Source organism: Felis catus, chromosome D4, assembly GCF_018350175.1.
Source record: "Felis catus isolate Fca126 chromosome D4, F.catus_Fca126_mat1.0, whole genome shotgun sequence".
NCBI classification, from domain to species: Eukaryota; Metazoa; Chordata; class Mammalia; order Carnivora; family Felidae; genus Felis; species Felis catus.
Window position 1 is genome coordinate 15,220,529 of NC_058380.1, and position 22,216 is coordinate 15,242,744.

Here is a 22,216-nt window from a genome sequence, read left to right on the forward strand (position 1 = left end):
CTTTCACTTGCCTCAGTGTTATGGTGGAGAGTGTTTTATAGACAACATCTGTCACTCCTCATCCTCTCTCACATCTAATAACTCACCAAATCTCTTGCTCATTCAGGGTTCATACATTTGGATGTATACTCTCTTCTTTAGCTCCATTGTCTTAGTTCAGGCCCTTATCCTCACTCATCTAGATGACTTTAATTCCTCTCAGTACGTCTGTCTGCTTTCACCCTTATCTGACTTTCACTCTACATTAGTGAGAACGTTTTCAACTACAAACACAGATACCGAGATCAAACTATGCTTATGAAATAAACAACAACAACAAAAAATAGTTTATTGAAGAGCAGAGTTGATTTTAACTTAGCTAGATACAAGCGTTCAAAAGATGGCATCAGAATTTTCTCTTTCCATCCCGCGGCTCACCTCTCTTCGAAATCAGCCTCCTTAGGGCAGGTTCTGGCCACATAGTGATGAAGATGGTCGAGGAGCATAGGCTTCCATGAGCCTCGTAGGTAGACATTCCAGAGAAAACAGCATGATGCCCCATTGCATGGATGCTATCTGCCCTCCCTACCTTCAAAGGCCCGTATTAAGCTCTCTAGGGTCAGGGTGCACTCCTGGACCACGCTGATTAGCAAGCTTGTACCGCGTGCCTGAACTAATTGTGGTAAGACAGCCCCACCAGAATCACAAAGAGCACAGGGAGGAAGGGACAAAATGCAAAACAAAGGCTGGGGGTGGGGGTACGGCTGAAAATTAACAGATGTTGACTAAATAAGAGCACCCGAATTCTCACTTTATTTTTAAATTTACTTATTTACTTTTTAAAGTTTATTTTCTGTTGACAGAGAAAGAGAAAGAGTGTGCCTACAAATGCATGAGTGGGGGAGGGGCAGGGAGAGGCAGAGAGAGAGAATTCCAGAGAATTCCAGAGAATTCTGACAATGCAGAGCCCAACACAGGGCTCCCTGTGAGGAACCGTGAGATCATGACCTGAGCCGAAATCGAGAGTCGGATGCTTAATTAACTGGGCCACCCCGGTCCCCCCCAGAATGATCACTTTAAAATAAAGTTGCAGTGTATCTCCAGTTTCCTGCTCAAAAATCCTTCAAAGCCCTTCAGTTTCGCATGGGGTAAGAACAGTCCTCTTGCCTGGCACATAGGTACACCAGACTCATTCTGCGTTCCCTGTCATCTGCCATGTACTCCCTACCATACTTCAGGTTGGAAAACGTCACTACCATATAAATCGCCATCATCTTAATGTTCCTAATATAACCTTTTAAGTTTCTGTAATTTATGACGTGCCCTCCGTCATACAGACCTTCGTTCCTCTTCTCCAAACAGCTCAAGTGTTACTTTCCCAGCTTCAGTTCTACCTGTTCCGTCAGTTGCTAACCTCTCTATTGTTATGGCACTTTGCACTGACCTTGCTTATAATCTTAATCATACTGTTTCATAATTAGGGTGATGCGCCTGTTTCCTTCGCTGGCCTTTGAGCAGCTAGAAGACGTGAACCCTCTCTCAATTCTCTTCGCTTTCTTCTCTACACTATAGCTCCCGACAAATACTTGAACAGACACGTGCTGATTGACTGAGTGCATGCGTGAAATAGGACCCCCGATTTTTGTGTGAAAAAGTTATCGGAAGTATGATATTTCCAACCGAGTGAATCTAGTCCCTCAGAAAATACTTTGTGCTAAGAGAACGCATCGAATAATGCGGCTCAGCAGGACGGCAGAGGCATGTTGGCACAGTAACTTATTTGTGATGCTAAAGACATTCTGTGGTTTGCAAGCATTTTCAAATAGTGAGGTGAAATGTTATATAACAATCCAAGAGATCATAGGCCTGAGTAATGGAGTTCGTTAAAAGTATTTCCTTCTGGGACTGGGATCTACTGGCTACCATCCAATAGTCTATGTTTCTACTTACTGAGAGGTGAACAGGTGCTTTAAGACTCACATACATTTTTTTAAAAAATTTTTTCAATGTTTATTTTTTTGAGAAAGAGAGAGAGAGAGAGAGAGGGAGCATGAGTGGGGGAGGGGCACAGAGAGAGGGAGACACAGAATCTGAAGCAGTTTCCAGGCTCTGAGCCGTCAGCACAGAGCCTGACGCGGGGCTCCAACCCACAAACCGTGAGATCATGCCCTGAGCCGAAGTCGACATTTAACTGACTGAACCACCCAGGCACCCCTAAGACTCACACATTGTAGATAAACTAAAGTATTATATGTTCATGAACTAATATGCTTGAGGTAATGTTCTAATCTCTTCTATGATGTTTCCCTCCCATGAACTGCCACAAAATGACTGCCGGATAACAAAAGGCAACCATTTTAGCAAGACTTGAACTATTAGGATCAAGCACATTCAACATTTTTTTGCCACGCAGCCTCTTTCTCAGAGCAAGGCCTTCACTGGTCTCCTCAAGTCTCTAGCAAAGAGGTAATTATCTCTACTAAGACCAGAAGACAGAAGTCACAGAATTATGGGAAGCAGTATTGACATACAGAGCAATGCAGTCACATGGAGTTCACTTGTGTCTCCTAAGTTCTGATGTCTACAAGTCGAGTCTGAATTAGAGTTTTGGTGCAAACAGCAACACCTACCACAAAAATGCTCTTGTGGGTACCACCGCAGCAACCAAATATAAACAAGACCTCAGGTGTATACACAAGGTGCACGCATGATTGCGAAAGACCAAACATAATGGTCTTTGGGGGTTGTAAGGAGGTACAAGGTTATGAGAGTGCCATGGGGAAAGAGAAGGGCGTAGATTTTATTTTTATGGGTTGTATAACAGCTAGTGTGCAGATTAGTTTATGGCTTTACCAGCACCAAATAATGCTGACTCACTGCGCAAGAAATTAAAGGTTAAGTCCTAACATCCAGATTAAATCCAGGGAAAACTGCATTTTCCTCGGGTTAAAGACATAGTCTTTGTCAACAGATGCTGTATGAAGTCAAATGCCCATTTGGAACTCTCTTTATTGTTGAAAAATGTTTCTTTCTTTTTAAAGTCAATTTTTATTTATTTTGAGACAGAGAGAGGGAGAGAGCAAGCGGGGGAGGGGCAGAGAGAGAGGGAGACAGAATTCCAAGCAAGTTCTGTGCTGTCAGCATAGAGGCTGATATAGGGCTTGAACTCCCAAACCATGAGATCATGACCTGAGCCAAATCAAGGGTCTGACGCTTAACCGACTGAGCCACCCAGGCACCCTGGCACTTTTATTTCACATATTAATTATCGATCAAGTTGGTGGTAGCATTCAGAGCTCCACGAGACCCATCTCATGATGCCTTTATCAGAAATGTTACACTTCAGGTGTGTGTCCGTGTATATGTGTGTGTGTGTGTGTGTGTGTGTGTGTACTATGTTATATATAATCTAACCAACTGGTATATCCTTCCAAAAGGGTTGAATATATAAGATCTTAAGGTTAAAGAGCCTTAGAGATCATTTAGTTTTACTGTTTTATTTTGTAAGTTTAAGAATTAATAAAGAAATATTCATTAGGTATGACAAATTACAGATAGAAATAGTGAATACCCAAGAATGGCTTGCTGTTTAATGCAGCCCCCCTGCAGTGATAACCACCAGGAGTGTTGAACAGTTTCCAGAACTTCCTTGTTTGTCAGTTAGCATTTTAAACTTTCTATAGTGGTTTTATAATTTTCAAGAATGTAGGACAAATAATCAGTGGTTTAGTGGGGGATGTGACAGGCTACAGGTAACAGATACAATATTTGAGTGCCCATATTTTAGGGGTCCCCTGTGAGCTATATAGATTACGGCTTTCTTCTCTTTTACTTTTGTTTTCTTCTTCACTTCGCTGGAAAGTTCTTTTGCCCATTTTCTTCTGCTTCATATCCTGAGTTAATCTGAAAGAAGATTCAGATCTACATTTTTGGCTCTTTAACGACCAGATTTCTTGATATAGTCTCAAGTGTTAGTTCTTTGATCTTCCCCCGAAGCCTGCTACTCACAGAGGGAGTTATTGTGGGCTAGAGTTTGGGGGGAAAGAGTGCTTTGAATAACCCTTATTTCGGTTCTGTGTTACTGCTCAGATCTTTATCATATGTCCTTTAGTATTTCGTAAACCTGTTTCAGCTGTTGCCAACATTACTTGCTGATGGCTTAAATACATTCCGAGAGATGTGTGTATGAATAATGGAGAGTGTCTTTCATTCATCTTTCAGTTCTTAGTGATGAACGACAGATTTTCTTAATAGTTAACCCAATGTGTTTTAAAAAGACATACACTAAGATTACATTGTGGGACTAAGGGCACGCTAACTCTTAAAACAAAATACAGAACCTCAAAAGATGTTTTCACTGTAGACAATCTCCTTCAGAAGGTCCATTTGGAACCAAGTGGCTCTGGATATGTTCTCTCAAGTTTCGCTTTTTCCCATGGTGCTGTTTTTTTTTTTTTTTTCCCCTGATACTAGAGGTGCCTGTCAGTAAAGCAAAGCCAGGCTAGAGTTTCTGAGTTTTAGTAAGTACATAGGAAGTGCAAAAGGGAAATAAATACTGAAAACACGAGATTTGTTTTCTCTCAGGTGAAGATGTGTGAATCATTTTCAGGGCCAGGGATTTGCCTTATTCCTCTGAAACCCTGACACTTAGCACAATCTTGGCATGTGGTAATTGTTCGATACACTTGAATGAATGAATACTTGAGCGATTAAAATACCTGAACGCTTTGGATAATAAAATACACAGGGCTAGCACACCAGTGGGCTCTATAGTTTGAAGTTTCTAAACTTCAGCTCCAAAAGACTAGACTGATTTCATAACGCCTTGCAGTACTTTCTTTGTTTCCTTGATCTGACTGTTGCCACGTGAAAAATCACCACCTTAAAACCCTGGCCTTCCAATTGCTTCCTGGACACAGGGGGCTAAGCTGTGATAAGAAGCAGATCCCCCTCTGTCGCTCAGTGAAGCTCCAGGTTCTTGTACAGCTGTCTCCGTCTCCCCCAAGGCACGCTCCATGGCACAGCCAGAATTGTGTTTTAAAGTACCAAAAGGAGAGGGGCCCCTGGGTGGCTTAGTCGGTTAAGCGTCCGACTCTTGGTTTCGGCTCAGGTCAGGATCTCACTGTTTGTGAGTTTGAGCCCCAAGTCAGGCTCTCTATGCTGGCAGCATGGGGCCTGCTTGGGATTCTTGCTCTCCCTCTCTGTCTGCCCCCGCCCCACTCGTGTGTGCGCGCCTGTGCGTGCTCTCTCTCACTCTCGCCAAATAAATACATATATAAACACTTAAAATACCAAAAAGAGAAACAGAGACTAAGATGGTGGTTACCAGGAGCTGGAGGTTGGGAGGAAGGGTACAGACTTCCAGTTATAAGTCTGGAAGTAAGTTCTGGGATTTATTGTACAGCATAGTGACTAGAGTTCATGATGCTGTACTATAAACTTAAAATTTGCTAAGCGAGCAGATCTTAAATGTTCTTACCACATAAGAGAAATGGTAATTATGTGATGTAATGGAGGTGTTGGCTAAAACTATGGTGGTCACCATTTTGTGACATCTATGTGCAAAAAATCAATATGTTGTATACCTTAAACTTCCAAAATGTTATATGTCAGCTATATTTCATAAAACCGGAAAAAAAGTGGGGAATGGTTTTTTAAAAACTTTTTTAATGTTCTTATTTATTTTTGAGAGAGAGCAAGACAGTGTGGGGAGGGGAGAGACCAAGAAAGATGGAGACACAGAGTATGAAGCAGGCTCTGGGCTCCAAGCTGTCAGCACGGGGCCAGACGCAGGGCTTGAACTCACAAGCTACGAGATCGTGACCTGAGCCGAAGTCATAAACTTAACCAACTGAGTCACCCAGGAGCCCCAGGGAATGTTTTTGATCACAGGTAATTTGAGGTCACTGTTTTTGCAAAGAAATATTTAAATTTTTTTTAACGTTTATTTTTATTTTTGAGACAGAGAGAGACAGAGCATGAACGGGGGAGGGGCAGAGAGAGAGGGAGACACAGAATCCCAAGCAGGCTCCAGGCTCTGAGCCATCAGCCCAGAGCCCAACGTGGGGCTCGAACTCCCGGACCGCGAGATCGTGACCTGAGCTGAAGTCGGACGCTTAACCGACTGAACCACCCAGGCACCCTGCAAAGAAATATTTAAATCAGACTTAATAATAATTTCTATCAGCTTATTTATAGTTGGGAAAATTAATTGAAATGTCATGTTTCATTAGTTTCTGTTACCCTTCAAAAAAATTTTTTTTAATGTTTATTTATTTTTAAGAGACAGAGAGAGATCGAAGGCTAGTCAGAGAGGGACAGAGAGAGAGGGAGGCGCAGAATCTGAAGCAGATTCCAGGCTCTGAACTGTCAACACAGAGCCCGATGCGGGGCTTGAACCCACGAAGCATGAGATCATGACCTGAGCAGAAGTCAGATGCTTAGCTGACTGAGCCACTCAGGTGTTCTCTGTTACCCCTAATTAAAATATTAATTGGGTACAAAATAAAATACCAACAGGACCACCCCACTTTTTTTTTTTTGCTTAAAATTCTTCAACAGCTTCTTGTGACCTGTAAGGTAAAACCAAAAATCATTAACAAGGTTTACAAATTATTTTTACCATGTCTTTAAAAAAATTTAATTTGGTTAAAACATTATTTTCAAATGACAAATCAAATAATCAGTCAAATTAATTTTCAAACTGAAAATGAAATGGTATGAATTTAGTGGGTTGAGATCAGCATTTAAAATAATTAAATGCAATAGACTAAAATCGAATAGATTAGAATGAACTGAACATAGGGTTAGCTCAAGAATTTTTTTCAGTTATGCTTATATATGAGATTCTATTATAGACAATATTAAATACAACATATGAAATAGTCCATATCACATCATGTGTTAGTATTTCCTGGAAAATAAATAAAAGCTGATGAAAGTAATAATCCCTGAGAAATAACTGTGTTGGGATAGGAACCCTGATAGTAGATTTGTGAAAGAGAAGTGGTGTAACTCAAGGAACAAACTTTTAAAGAGAAATGTCAGGGCTCTGTTATCAGCTAGGTGCTCTTTTGGGGTATCTCTCTGAATCCGGCTGTCATGGTGGCCATGGTTGGGCAATGAGTCATTGGGTTCAAAGGTCTGATGTTGAGAGTGCTTCCTGAACAGAATTCTCATTAAAACTACAATTTCCTAAGAAGTGTTAGGTTCAAAATCACAAGCTCTTGCAATTCTTTAACCCCTCTGCATGTCATAGTGGATCTCTATATACCTTTCCCCAGGATCCTGAATGATGTTAGAAGACTTGTTAGAGTACCTTTTGCTCTGTCTTTTAGGAGACTGTGCCTAAATTATACTGTCTGTGCCTGTTCTGAACCAAGTCATCCTATTAAAAGAACAAGGCTTTGAGAGAAAAAATAATTGGTTTCTTATTTAGATAACTTCCGTGGCTTAGGGAATCAGTGAATAGATAACATGGGTTAATATATCATAGGAGTTACCAATTAGTCAAACAATCTGTGAAAGCTAGTCAATGATTATGTTAAGAATTATCCTCAAAATCTTTCCTCAAAGGGGTTAATTTGGATATATGTAGCTAATAGGAAACACAAAATTGTATATATATTATATAATATATATAATATGGCATATTATATCTAATATACTACACAATTATAATGTGTTACATAATATAACACATAATATATATTATATTATATATGTAATTTGCATGCGTTTGTGAAATTTTAGGTAATTATTGGCAGTGGGAAGTAAAAACAGCTCAGTAAACTAAAATATCCTCCAGAAAGGTCAACGACTATAATTGGTGATCAAAATATAAAACTATTCCTTACAAATGACTGGTGTGTTTCTGTTTTTGTTTTTGTTTTCAGTAGTTCACAGTCTATTAATAGCTCCAATTTGAAAATCCCAACATAACAACTGAGACTCAGGATCGACTGAAGAGAGCCCAGATTTATGTTAGGAGTCTAGGGCTCCAGCTCCATCCGTCCAAAAATCAGCAGTGTGAGCCTGACAGGTGGAGGCATTTGGGGTTTCAAGTCCTCTGTGTCCCCAGCTGAGAAATGATGCTTTGGACTAGATGGACCTGCCTTTCAATCTTTGTCATGCGTGATTCCATGTGAACTTTATACTCCCAAGCTGCTCATTAAGATACTTATTTGCCATGGATGATAACAATCTGACTCAAATGACATATCTAAAGAGGGCAAATTAAACATTAACATGAGTTTTTCCTACTTAAAAAAAAAAAAAGAAAAAATTACTTCCACGCAAATGTTTAAAGGGTGGCTGATAAATTTTTCTGCATCAAATATGATATGAGTAGACTAATAGATCCCCATCCCACACCAGATTGCAGATAGTCCTTAAGCAATCAGCTCGTACTGAAAAGCATTTGGGGTTAAGCAGCTTTCAACTTTCCCTGGAGCAATCTTGGTTTCAAAGCCAAGATTAAGGCAGCCTTTTGATTTTTACATGCCTGATATGTGGGCACTAAGTCTGTAGGTAAATATTTTTGCAATTAAGCATCACATTTAATGGCCTTCATTTTGAAGCAGGTAGAAAGGAGAACCATAGATGTAGTGATATATGACAACAGGAATGACTGCTTAGAGGTGAAACATTTTCTCCTCCATTGCATTGGGAAAGGCCATGTCCAAAGTGTTTTGCCACTATAGAATGATTCGAGTTAAATTAGTTTGATGTCGAAGTTCACAGTTAAAAGTTTATTCTTTAAAAGACCCCCTCCATCAAGCACACTCCCCCCCCCCCCCAACTAGACTGAATGCTCAGAGAAAGGATATTATTGATCTGGCTATGTTAAGGAAAACTTTTCCTTAAGGAAGAGATATATGCAGAAATTTGGTAGAAAAAAGATCCAAATATTTTCCTATACCCAAACTAGACTATATGATCACAGAAGAGACTATTTTAAATAATACTTCATCAGATATTTATTGAGCTTCTATAGTTTTCCAGGCACTATGCTATAGAGTTGTTTACAAGGGCAAGAAAATACCAGAAGAGCCCATCGGGGCAATTGCAACATATCAGAGAAATAATGGTTAGGTAAATGTTCTTGACTTTTAAGACTTTGGTTTGTACTGAAGGCAGGGATTAGACCTAATGACCTTAGCTGTTTGTTTCCATATAATTATGAGATAGTTTTCCAAGTTGTGTTTCTATGATAATTATTTGAAGAAAAGTCCCCATTGCAGGTAAAAATGGTTGAATGAGCACTCGAAACATTTCCTTATTGGAAAAAAACAAGAAATGCAGGCAGACAGGACTGCGTCAAGATTGGTCACTCTGATGTATCTTGCCTGTACTTGGGTCTTTCTAATCTTTTTTCCACAGAGCCAGACAAATCCTTCTGAAATCCAAATCTGGCTGTCACTTTCCTGCTAAAACCTGGTAAGTGGCTTCCTATTGTGATCTGGATGCTAAAATTCAAGCTTTTGAGCAAGGAGTGTTAAATTTGCTTCATGCTGTACATCTTGCTTACCTTCGAGCCAACCGTTCACTTCCCTGCCCGTAAATGTTAAACTTCATCATATGATGTCATGTCTCTGAACAGAATTAGCTTTCTTGCTTCTGAGGATCAGAACATACTATTATGCTATTTTTCTCTATCTGTAAATCTCTCCATTTCTTTTTCCTTTTCTTTGTTTTTTTTTTTACTGCCCCCCATTCCCCACATTCCCTCTTCTCTTCACTGGGTTATTTACGACTTCAGGTTTTAGCATTACTAGGACTTATATCTAGGAAACCTTCTCAGACCCTTTAAGACGGTCTGGGCTCTTACCACACCCGGGTGTCTATGAATCTGTCACATCCACTGGCTTATTACAGAACTGCGTTTTGTTAGCATTATATTCTCAGAAAATAGGATCACTTGTGTCTTAAAGAGGTGAACTCGATAAGTAACTATAAATGAGATGAAGAAGCATTTACCGTGATCCTAGGGGATGATGCAAGAAACCATTGCTTTCGAGCATGAGGCACATCACAGACTTTTTTAAAATATGAAAAGAGGGCACACTAACTTCAAAAGCCGAAACTTTGTTCCAAGAGAGCTGCAAGCAGCCATCTACAGAATGATGTAGACCGTCCCGCAGCAGCATTGGAAGACTGAGATTGTCTAACAGAACTGTGTAGAATAGGTCCCCTGGAGAAACACGACTATAAAAAGTAACTGCTTCCATTTTTAGGCACTCCGGTCCAGCGTGTGCCAGGTACATGCTGCCTCTTGCTTTGCAGCCTGGGATAGAGTTAAGTCCTCTGTCCTGCATTTCATTCCCTTGTTATTTACATAATCCCTCTGGCTGTGCCTATCAATTTACAGACCAAAAGGAATCCCATCACTGGCACACCACATCGTACCCTTGGCTGCCTCGTACAAATGTGTTTCACCTGGATTATGTCTGTCAGAGCAAACCCCCAGGTGATGATAATTTCATTGTATTTAACACAAAGTGTTCCTAAGACAGTGGCAGGGTTGGGGGGCAGGGGGGAGATACCTGAGGTATAAGGGAAGTCAAGCCTGGTAAGTATAACCACCCTTGAAAACCTGTCTTCTTTCCACAACTTGTGACTTGAGAAATGCATTGCCATACAGGGCGTTTAAAACTATTTTGTGATAAAATGGCTCTGGGGCCGGCCCCCTTTGAAAACGTCAAGCTCGTGCCATAGTAGGATACTCCGGGGATCATTTTTTGAAACGTTAACTTCAAAGCGGCTCATTTTTCCTCCCAAATTATGGGCTGTGTCAGATCCCTAAACACTTTGAAGGGTAAGACAGGCCACCGTGTTAACGTTTAAAAATATACAAAATGAAAATACATAGATATCACCAGTAACAAATTGAGAAAGAACTCTTGTATGAGTAGAAAGATACAGAGTAAATCTTAGCTGCAAACAGTAAAACAATTAGGATGGTGCCCATAGTCCATTTACAAGTTTGAGGCCAATAAAACGACGTGGTACTAAAGCACTGGAACGTCTGAAGTTGCCGAGAGAACTGAAGACCCTTTCCCCGATGTGCTTTCAATGAATTCTCTGATACCAAGGTAAAGAAAAGTAAGAACGGTATTTGAGTACATCGGTGTGATCCTGCAAGAGACTTCTTACTTCTCAGAAACACTGAGGTGGACTTCACAAAGATTTTAGTGAGCGCTTTTAAACCTTTAGGTTTTCCCGTTGGTAGGAGCATGTTCCTAGAAACAGAAACAACAGAGTCTAATCGGAGCCATTATCTCTCATATGATCTTCAAAGTCCAGAAATATTTAATAAGAAGTGTTCGTTATTCATTATACTCTCATTTGTTGTTTGCATTATTCAAATCTGACGATCAATGCCGTCATAGATTTCTTCAACTTAAGCGAAGTCCTGGAGAAGTTCTGTTTCCCAAATTACCCCAAGAAGGCTCAAGAAGAACGTGAGGTTCACTTATGTGGAGTCTTGGGCAAGCTGGGAGTCAGGGCACATGATTTCTCTACTGGTTTTACCGCTGACTACGTGATTTGGGGCAATTCTGTGCTGCCTTTCTGTATGCCAACAGCTCTCAAACTCAGAATCACCAGGGGGACTTGTTAAAATACAAATTAGTGCTCTAATGTAGTAGGTTGGGTGGGTCCCAAGAATCTGCATCTCCTACCAAGTCCCTAGGTGTTTCTAATGCTTCCGGTATGGGACAGGTTTTGAGAACCACACCAATGCACACGTCTCTCACTCTGTTCCTCTTTACCGAGGAGGGAAGCAGAGGGGTGACAAGGGAAGTCTGCCTGGCAGAACGCGTTATGGTCTTTAGATGATGCTGTGGGAGGAGTGTGCTTTTATGGGAATGGAGGGAGGAAGAAGCACACGTTTATTTATCTTTTTAAGTTTCATTAACAAGAAGAGGAGCCTAGCACTTGCAGGCAAAAAACCCAGAGTACTCTAGGGGAAGAGTGAAGAAAGTACCAGAAAATCCCAAGTGGATTCTCTAGCTCTAGCTCTCTAGCTCTCTAGCCTTGGCATCAAAAATCCCAAATCCAAAATTAGGGGCGCCTGGGTGGCTCAGTCAGTTGAGCATCTGACTCTTGATTTCAGCTCAGGTCATGGTCCCAGGGTTGTTGGATCAAGCCCCGCATCGGGCTCCGTGCTGAGCATGGAGCCTGCTTGAGATTCTCTCTCTCTCTCTCTCTCTCTCTCTCTCTCTCTCTCTGTCTCTTTTTCTCTCTCTCTCCCCCTGCTTGCATGCTCTCTCTCTGTCTCTCAAAAAAAAATCCAAAATTATACAGAAATGTGAAGGGGCAAAGCTGACCTGAAGTCATCCTACTGGTAGGAATATACTCTTTTTCTGCATAAAAAGTGACAACTCTCAACAGCTTTGTATTAGAAAAGAACAAGGTTAGATATATTTTTTTAAATAAAGACTATGAAAAATCATTATGCTTTAACTAGAGTATTTTTAAATTTAAACATGAGTAGATGTTCTTTGTGAAACATATGGATAAATACATTTGTATGGCTAAATATGGCATGGCACATTGATGAAAAACGTTTTCCAGTAGGAACACCAAAATACAAAACAAGATTTATTTAGCACATAAACTTGCAATGAATAGCAAGATAGAGCTTCCTTTGTCTTTTCTGGAGCTCAAATCCCATTGCAACTATTGCCATAAAGTAAAAATATGTGAAAAGAATGTTTTTCTACACTGTAACTGGTGTACTCCTTATTACATGCAGCACTACATACAATAAAATGCCGGTATAAAAATTGCCAGGTGTATTAACAAACTTCCTGCAATAAGATTTGTCTTGTAAAAGCTATTTTCTTTTAAAGAGATGAGCCGGCACGCTTTCTTATTTGCACATCATTCTCTGCCTAGAACACGCCTTTGTCGCTACAATTCATTGCCTCTTCATGGAGTTACCAGACAGTTCGGCATATTTACGGTGGCATGAATTACATTGCTGGAATAAATATTACAATGCTTCTGTAATCACAGGACATCATGAACAGGAACATAACGAGACATCTGCTCTCTCTGAAGAGAATTACACAAGCACTCTGTAATTTTCAATGGGAGAAAGAACAATCTGTGAACATAGGGCCAGTCTGTGTCATTTACCATAAAAGTCATTCAAATTCACACCGAGTCAAGTCCAGACGCAAAACTGTCCAGATACAAAGCTGCCCATATCGCTGAATATATTTTGCAAACTGAAAAGGTTCAGGAAAGTAAGACCTGAAACTTTAACGATTAATTCGCTCCCTGTGTTTTGGATCCTCTCACTGACTGGTCATGGGTTGCAAAATTCATATAAAACATTCAGACAATGAAGGCTTGTAGTAGTATTTTTTTCAGCATATAATTTTGAAACAGCACAATAATTTATAAGGAAAATAATTTATATGAGTTTCCACTATAAAAATTTTATCTTTTTCATCCCATTGAAGTGTGAAACAAAAGGAAGTTATTTACAGATTTTTTGAAGGAAAACAGGTACACGTATTTTCAATGAATAAAATCAAGAAAAGTGAAAATATTCAATTTCTAAAATATTTATTAGGTGCACAGATTTAGCATATGTTTTTACATATGATATTAATGCATTTAAAAAAACTTTTTTTTTTAATTTATTTATTTTTGAGACAGAGAGAGACAAAGAGAGACAGAGCATGAATGGCAGAGGAGCAGAGAGAGAGGGAGACACAGAATCGGAAGCAGGCTCCAGGCTCTGGGCCATCAGCCCGGAGCCCGACGCGGGGCTCCTCAGGGACCGTGGGATCGTGACCTGAGCTGAAGTCGGACACTTAACCGACTGAGCCACCCAGGCGCCCCGACATTAATGCATTTTTAAGGTCCATTAAGCAAAAGAAAAATCAGGAATCTGAATGATATGTATCCATATTCTTGAAGAAGGAAGATTATTATATCATATTGGATTTTGTTTTCCTCTAGAGAACATATATTCAAGTTTTTCATCCTGTTAATGGTGACAAAGGTAGTACAAAATAATGTAATGGAACAGATTCTCAAGAATTTTTCCATCAAAATAATAAATCTTATCACTAAAAAGTGAACATTCTTCAGAACATATGGGAAGGATATAAAAGTAGAGAAAAATAGCACACTAAAACTTGCAGTAAACATTGTTTTTTTTAATGCTTGGGAAATCTTTGCAATTCTTGCATTGTTCTAGAGGCTAGGAAAGAGAATGGTTGAGTGTGACTATTCAGAATTGTGTTCATAATTTCATTTTCCAATTTGCAACTTAAAAAGAAATAAAAGTTAGTGTGACAAATCAAACCTGTCTTCTCCAAATTCTTCATCTGTGGAAGGGCCACTGTCCTGCACAAAAAAATGTACTGAATTTTCTCCTTTATTCCTTGAAAGTAAAAACGTACAACGTCCCAAGTTAAAAGATATGTAGGAAAAGATACTTTTTTTTAAAGTAGGAAATTGTGAATGTGCTTATTACGGATTTAAGTCATTTTATGAAAGAAAAAGATGACAGCAGAGTAAATTAATAAGCAAATATAGGAAACTAGTACTTGAACAAAGTAAACATCTATTACTCTACAAAATCTTTTCTATAAGCCTATGTCTTTTGTTAAAATACTATTTCTCAGATTTGATTAATGATTTACGTCTTTATTTGAATATTGTTTTTTTAAAGTTGTTATATATTCAGGAGCCATACTTGAAACATATCCAAAAGTGTATCTGCTGATTGAGAAACATATACTTGAACATTTTTATTGTAGCTATACAGTCTAACCATGCACAGGTCACATGTGGCTATTAAGCACTTGAAATATGGGTAGTTTGAAGAAGTGGCTTTTTAATTTTACTTTTAAAAAATGTTGGGGCACCTGGGTGGCTCACTTGGTTGAGCATCTGACTCTTGATTTCGGTTCAGGTCATGTCTCAGGGTCGTGGGACCCAGCCCCTTGCCAGGCTCTAAGCTAAGAGTGGAGCCTGCTTAAGATTCTCTCTCTGTCTCCCTCTGCCCCTCTCCCTCACTCGTGCTCTCTCTCTCTTAAAAAAAAAACACGTTAACTATACTTGGGACAACTTTGTCAACCATAAATTTTATGAAATCTAAGTACAGATGAAGTATTTCTGATGAAAATCAAATCCTTTGAAGTGATTTAAGTGCAAAATATACACTGGGTTTCCAAAACAGCATGGAAAAAAACAAACAAACAAAAAAACAAAGCAGTAATTTTTTACATTGTTCACGTGTTAGATTAATAATATTTAGGATATAGTGCATTAAATAAAATACTGAAATTTTTTAAATTTACCAGTTTTAATATTTTTATGTGGCTGCTAGAAATTTCTGAAGTACAAACATGGCTCACATTACATTTTCAATGGAACAACGCTGATCTACATTGTCAATAGCAATTAAAACTTAACAATCTTTGCAGTTTACAGAATTTGTGGCATATCCAATAAATCTGTCACTAATTATTATGCATGTATTTTTTATTATATGCATTTCATATAGTTACAACGAATCTAACCACATGGGGCATGAGTTTCTCCATGTGAGATGATTTCAACTGTTAGTAAGTGTTTAGAGCCTATGTAAGGCTTTTTTGTTTTTGTTTTAGTAGGCTCTATGCCCAACTTGGGGCTTGAACTCATGACCCCAGGATCAAGAGTCCCATGCTTTAGCAACTCAGCCAGTCAGGTGTCCCTAAGGTTAATATTTTTAGTGAAAACTTGAATTTGTAAAGCACATCTGCTGAGTCACATGTATTGTCATAAAGGTTGTTCACAAAACAAGGTCTCCTAAGTACAAGATCCAGCCCATAATCACCCACCAAGCAATGGTGCTGGCAATGACCTGCATTTGTCTGGAAAATGGGGCTCCTTTCTAAATGGCACAAAGACAGCATCTGGGCAAGCTAACTCTGTATTTACATCAAGATGCAACATGTAATATTACAAAATGCATTCTCAGAGAATTGTTTTCTGCTCAAATCATCTAGGTAGATGCAGTAAGAATTCTATTATCACCTCACATTTGCCAAAGGTTTTATTATTTTCCCAACTTTCACACATATTTTATCAGTATTCTTGAAGGAGACACATAAAGATAAGTATGCATTGTGCTCATTTCCCAACAAAGACATGGAACTGAATTTCCTCATTTTCCCCTTGCAAATAAAATTGCAACCTCTATAAGTCATGAGGCAGCCCCATAGATATAAACGTTGCAGCTAAAATGAATGTAACATTTATAGATTAAGAACACATTGTAATAAAAGGACACAACTCAATCACCATTTTGTTTGCAAAATTCAATCAGAATTTCGATTTCTCATAAAAATATTTAATCATATTTTGTCATTTAACCTGTATTAAAATGTAAATGGCAATGTTGTGAGCCCCCCCTGCAAATCTAATTTATTTACTGCATTACTTACTACAATTTTGGTTTTGTACAATTTATCTAAGTGAGCCCACGACAAAAGTTCTCCCTTGAAAATATTCTGACTATAACAGCTACCTTTGAGAAACAAGTTTACATTACAGTCAATTAAAATCTATTTTTAGTGAATAGGAACTACTGTTTTCATGCTATATATTTTATTTAAAGATGAGAACAACACAAGTTAGCTAATACTTTTATGAATCTACAGGACTCTGAGGAGAATATCTGTAAGATAATTCCTTAATATCCCTTTTGAAAGAGTATTAAGTAGTTTCTTATTCAATGTAGATTTCTTAAGTAGCTGACATTTATTTTGTTTCCCTACCACCTGATCTTGGTACCTTAAAACCTGTTTTTCATTTGTTTTACATTTATTCATGTTCTAATGGCTCCCAGTGATTTTCAACTAGAATTTTCTTAAGGAGTGGGTTTTAGATCTTTCTACATATACAACAAATGTTGTTGGAACTTACGGTTTTTTTAAAAACCTCAGTTTGGTAAACATTAATAACCCATTCAGACTGATTATATTCTTAACAGTTACTATTTTTTAACCATTGAACTGGAGGCTTAGAGTTCACTTGAATACAATAAATGCTATGTATATATAATAATACCAAATATTATGCTCTCTTTTGATGTTTTAATAGCCTATTCATTCATTGAAATTCAGATTAGGATGAAACCACGCAGATTTTGAAGAATGCAATGTATATAACCTTTACAGCAAAAGTTGGCCTTGCAACCTACCCTCAAAATCAAAGTTCCCTTTTGGGTTATCAAACCACACCACAACCACCAGACTGACTACCAGTTGGAGGTGATGGACCCACAACCTTGTATATTTGTTTAACTCCCATGTCTATCAGGTCACTGTGGTCATCAAGAGACATTATTCCAACACAGACTTTTTTTTTTTTTCATAATGAATTGAAGGGGGGGGGGTGTTGATAAAACATGACAAAAATATAATTTATTTTAAAAGTAAAAGCATGAATTTACCCAAAGCCATCACCATCTATCATTCTGTGAATCATGTAATGATCATTGTCATTTTGACATGTACAACATTTCTCTTCTCCCATCACCTTTGCATTAATTGGATTGTAAGGAGTAGGGCAAGGCCACAAGAGACAGGGTGTGGAATGCCCAGTGTCTCCATTGCTATTTGTATCACTGAAACATTTTGATGTCAGGTAGATATTAACCTAATAAGGAAGCCCCACTGGCTTTCTGTCTCCTCCAGACAATAAAACAGAATAATTATGTCTGTGCCTGTCTTTTCAGTTGTTCGACTATAACACAGGTTGAGAACTAACTACAGATTCTAATTAACTCAAATTAGACTGATGAGAGAGATTACTACTACAACATGAAGATTAGGAAATTAATCCTAATGGTAAACCTCAAAGACATTGGGTACAAAGGAAATAAACGTTAAGGGGACAAATTGGGCCACTAACTACTTCAAAGATGTTAGAAGTGAGTGCTAACCTGAGCAGTGGCTTCAACCCATTTGAATGCAAGTTCCTGACTTTCTGCAAGGAGAGATTTCAGCACTTGAAGGAGAATAGCCCATATTTCAAAATGGCATTAAACCTTCTTTTGCACTTCTTGGACTTGATTCCATATTTTTCGTTAGCTTGGGGGGTGGGAAGGGTGGAAGTCATGGCAATAGAAAAACCCTCTAATGATTTAAAAAAATATTATTGTTTTAAAAACTTGCTTAAGCAAACTTTCAAATTAGAAAGACTGGGTATGACAGCATACATTAAAGACATTTGTAAAAGACGTATACTGAGAACATTTATTCTAATATTGTTTGAGGAAACCATTTATTAATTATAGATACACATTGATGAAATTTCTTATTGAAAATGCACACACTTTCTATTTTTTCATGGTTTACAACTCTGAAAATTTACTTTCATACTGTTGCTTCTAATGCTCATTAATTTCTCTGAATTCTCAATTGCTTATTCCGAAAAAATAGGGTTGGAAGACAAATAGATCGCTAACCAACACAGGAAAAGATGTTCATTATCACTTACAAATCTAAGCTACAAGATATCACCTCACACGTATTAACATTAGCTAAAATCAGTAACGTAAGACCAACAGGTTTTGGCAAGGAGGTGGAGAAAAAGGAACCCCCCTGCACTGTGGTTGGGAATGCAAACTGGTACAGCCACTGTGGAAACAGTATGGGGTTTCCTCAAAAAGCTAACAAATAGAACTACCCTATGATCCAACAATTACATTACTGGGTGTTTACCCAAAGAATATGAAAACACTAATTCAAAGGGATACATGTACCCTTATGTTTATAGTAGCATTACTTCCAATAGTCAAGATATGGAGCAGCCCAATGTCTAATTATAGATGAACAGATAAAGAAGATGTGGTGTATATCCACAATGGAATACTATTCAGCCATAAAAAAGAATGAAATCTTGCCATTTCCAATGACATGGATGGAGCTAGAGAATTTTATGCTGAGTGAAATAAGTCAGAGAAAGACAAATACCATCTGATTTCATTCATATGTGCAATTTAGAAAGCAAAACAAATGAACAAAGGGGAAAAAAGAGGGAGAGAGAAAGAGATAGATAGAGAGAGAGAGAGAGAGAGAGAGAGAGAAACCAAGAAGCAGACTCTTCTCTATAGAGAACAAACTGATGGTTACCAGAGCGGAGGTGATGGGGATTAAGGAGTGATGAGCACCGGGTGACGTATGGAATCCTTGAATGACTATATTACACACCTGAAAATAATATGATATTATATTTTGACCTACTGGAATTAAAAAGAGAAAGAGAGAGAGAGAGAGAGAGAAAATAGGCTTGTAGAGAAAGGTCATCTTTTTCATGCTGCAAGATTCTCCTATATAAGTCATGTTGTTTGAAATCCATATCATATGATAAGTTCACTTGTAAGTATATGTTTATAATTCAAATCCATGCAATAGGAAGAATGTAAGATAAAAAATAAAATAACACCCCAGTGTAATGATAAAATACAGAACAATTTGACTCAAATTTAAAAAAGCAAAACCATATCAAGGGGGAAGACTAAAATTAAACCCAAAGGACATATAATGAAGTATCAGACTTAAAATTTTCAGTAAACTAGAGAAAAAAGGGAGATAAAATAGGCTATATGACTATCATTATTTTAAAAAGATAGAATCAGGGGCACCTGGGTGGCTCAGTCAGTTAAGCGTCCAACTTCAGCTCAGGTCGGGTCATGATCTCACGGTTTGTGTGTTTGAGCCCCACATCGGGATCCGTGCTGACTGTTCAGAGCCTGGAGCCTGCTTCGGATTCTGTGTCTCCCTCTCTCTCTGGCCCTCCCTCTCTCACGCTCTGTCTCTCTCTCAAAATTAAATAAACATTAAAAAAAGATGGAGTCACACTAGTTTCTCAGAAGAAACACTATTTTCAAGAAATATATTCCTGGAAGACTTTCAAAGAAGAACTTACATGGTGGCATACAAAGTAATAGTCTCTTCCATAAGTCTGATATTTATAGTAGGTAGGTGTTTGCTACATTTGTAAGAAAAGTTTGGATTGATATTCCAAATAATACTAAAAAGAGAGTTTTGGTAAAGTGGCTTAAGCCAATTTGCCCATTCTCAATTGTTCCGCTCGTTTTTGTTGGTTTCTAGTTCCTGTCCTTCTCTCCCTGTCTCCTCACACTTGAGGTGGTGATGAGTTGTGGTTCCCTCTCCCAGGTACCAAGTGGGATGTTATTACAGAAGCAAGTCTCAGGTACGAGTCCACACCACAGATTTATCACCAACAAGGGACAAAACGTTCCAACAACCTATCCCCCAGACTATGTGGATTATCCTCAGTTGTCCTCAGTTGCCCACCAGGACTTGCATGAATGCTTCTCTGGAGGGAGGCCCATTTGGCAAGTCTTGAGAACCAGCTAGTCATCTAGCGGGGATGAGGTGTGGTTTCTGTCATGCCCACGTGCCACGGGAAGGAACAGGACTCCTAGGACTAGGCCACTGCTTTGAAGAACATGACGGGGGGCGCCTGGGTGGCGCAGTCGGTTGAGCGTCCGACTTCAGCCAGGTCACGATCTTGCGGTCCGGGAGTTCGAGCCCCGCGTCAGGCTCTGGGCTGATGGCTCAGAGCCTGGAGCCTGTTTCCGATTCTGTGTCTCCCTGTCTCTCTGCCCCTCCCCCGTTCATGCTCTGTCTCTCTCTGTCCCAAAAATAAATAAACGTTGAAAAAAAAAATTTTTTTGAAGAACATGACGGGCCTGGCTCACCAGGTTCTCATATCATTTTTACCATGGAAAAAAGTGTTTCAGGCATCTCTTCTGTCCTGTTGCAGGTGGAGATGGGGATATTAGAGGCCATTATTATTGGAAACAATACAACCATGATTAGCAACTTTGAAATGATTTCTAGTTATCCTAACTAGAATACTTCAAGTGCTAACAATCTACTCTAGTATGAAGACTATAGTTGAGTTAGCCTACCTATCTCTCATACTATCTATGTTGAAGTATTTAAAATAAACTACAGGCGGGGTGCCTGGGTGTCTCTGTCGGTTAAGCGTCCGACTTCAGTTCAGGTCATGATCTCACGGTCCGTGGGTTCGAGCCTCACGTCGGGTTCTGTGCCGACAGCTCAGAGCCTGGAGCCTGCTTCAGATTCTGTGCCTCTCTTTCTTTCTTCCTTCTCCCTCTCGTGCTCTGTCTCTGTCTCTCTCTCTCAAAAATAAATAAACATTAAAAAAAATTTTTTAAATAAAATAAAGTAAAATAAACTACAGGCAACACAACAGGAATTGTTATAATCTGCCCATGAGAAGACCTAGGGTTTTCCTAAGGTGTTTATCTATATCAACTCGTTCTCTGGAATAGCTGCCCTTATAAATATTCTTCTTTATTAATATACACAAAATACTTGATTTGTAATAATAAATAAAAGCATTCTTTTTTAGTACCTTATGCATAGTATTTTATGTTTCAATTTATTTCCCATGTATTATTTGTCTACCAAAACCTTATATATTGGAACACCATCATGACTGTTTTCTCCATTATACAAAAGGAAAGAGAAGGCCTCACCCTGATGACTCAAAGTGTCCGGGACTACACCACAAACTTTGTCAGAGCAGACATTTCTAGTCTCCCGGTTTTCCACTCGGTAATTTTTCTTAGTGATCTTTTGTGAGGTCGCTCCTGCTGTCTTTCCAGGAAAGTCTACAAGAGGAATGCATTTGTATTCTTTTACTTGTTTTACTTCCCCTAATTGTTGATTTTAAAACATCCTCTTTGGCTGGGTAGGAGTATGTTTTTAAGGTCTCTGATGATCCCCCCCCGCCCCCCAAAAAGAAAGGAAAGTTCTTCAGTGTGGAGTTTAACTATAAATTAAACTCTCTTCTTGTTTAGTGAAGTTTGAGCGGTAGCTTATACTTTGCAAAAACTACAAAACATTTACTGCATAATAAGCCTAGTTTAACAAATAAATGGATACTTGTCCACTTATTTTGTATGGTGGAGTTAGAATATTGGGAGTATTTCAGAAAAATTCTCATACTTATTTTTGTTCTCTGGCTTCTAAGGACATTAAATTATCTCCATTTTACAATTCACTTCTTCTCTACTATCAATGCTTTCTTCAAATCAGAAGTAGCCCCTCCTGAGGAAATAATACTGTTTCATAAAAAAAAAAAATCATTAAATATGAGTCAGACAGCATGAGTTTGCCTTGTCCCTTTTTTTCCAGTTATTTGCTAACCAACGTTGCCT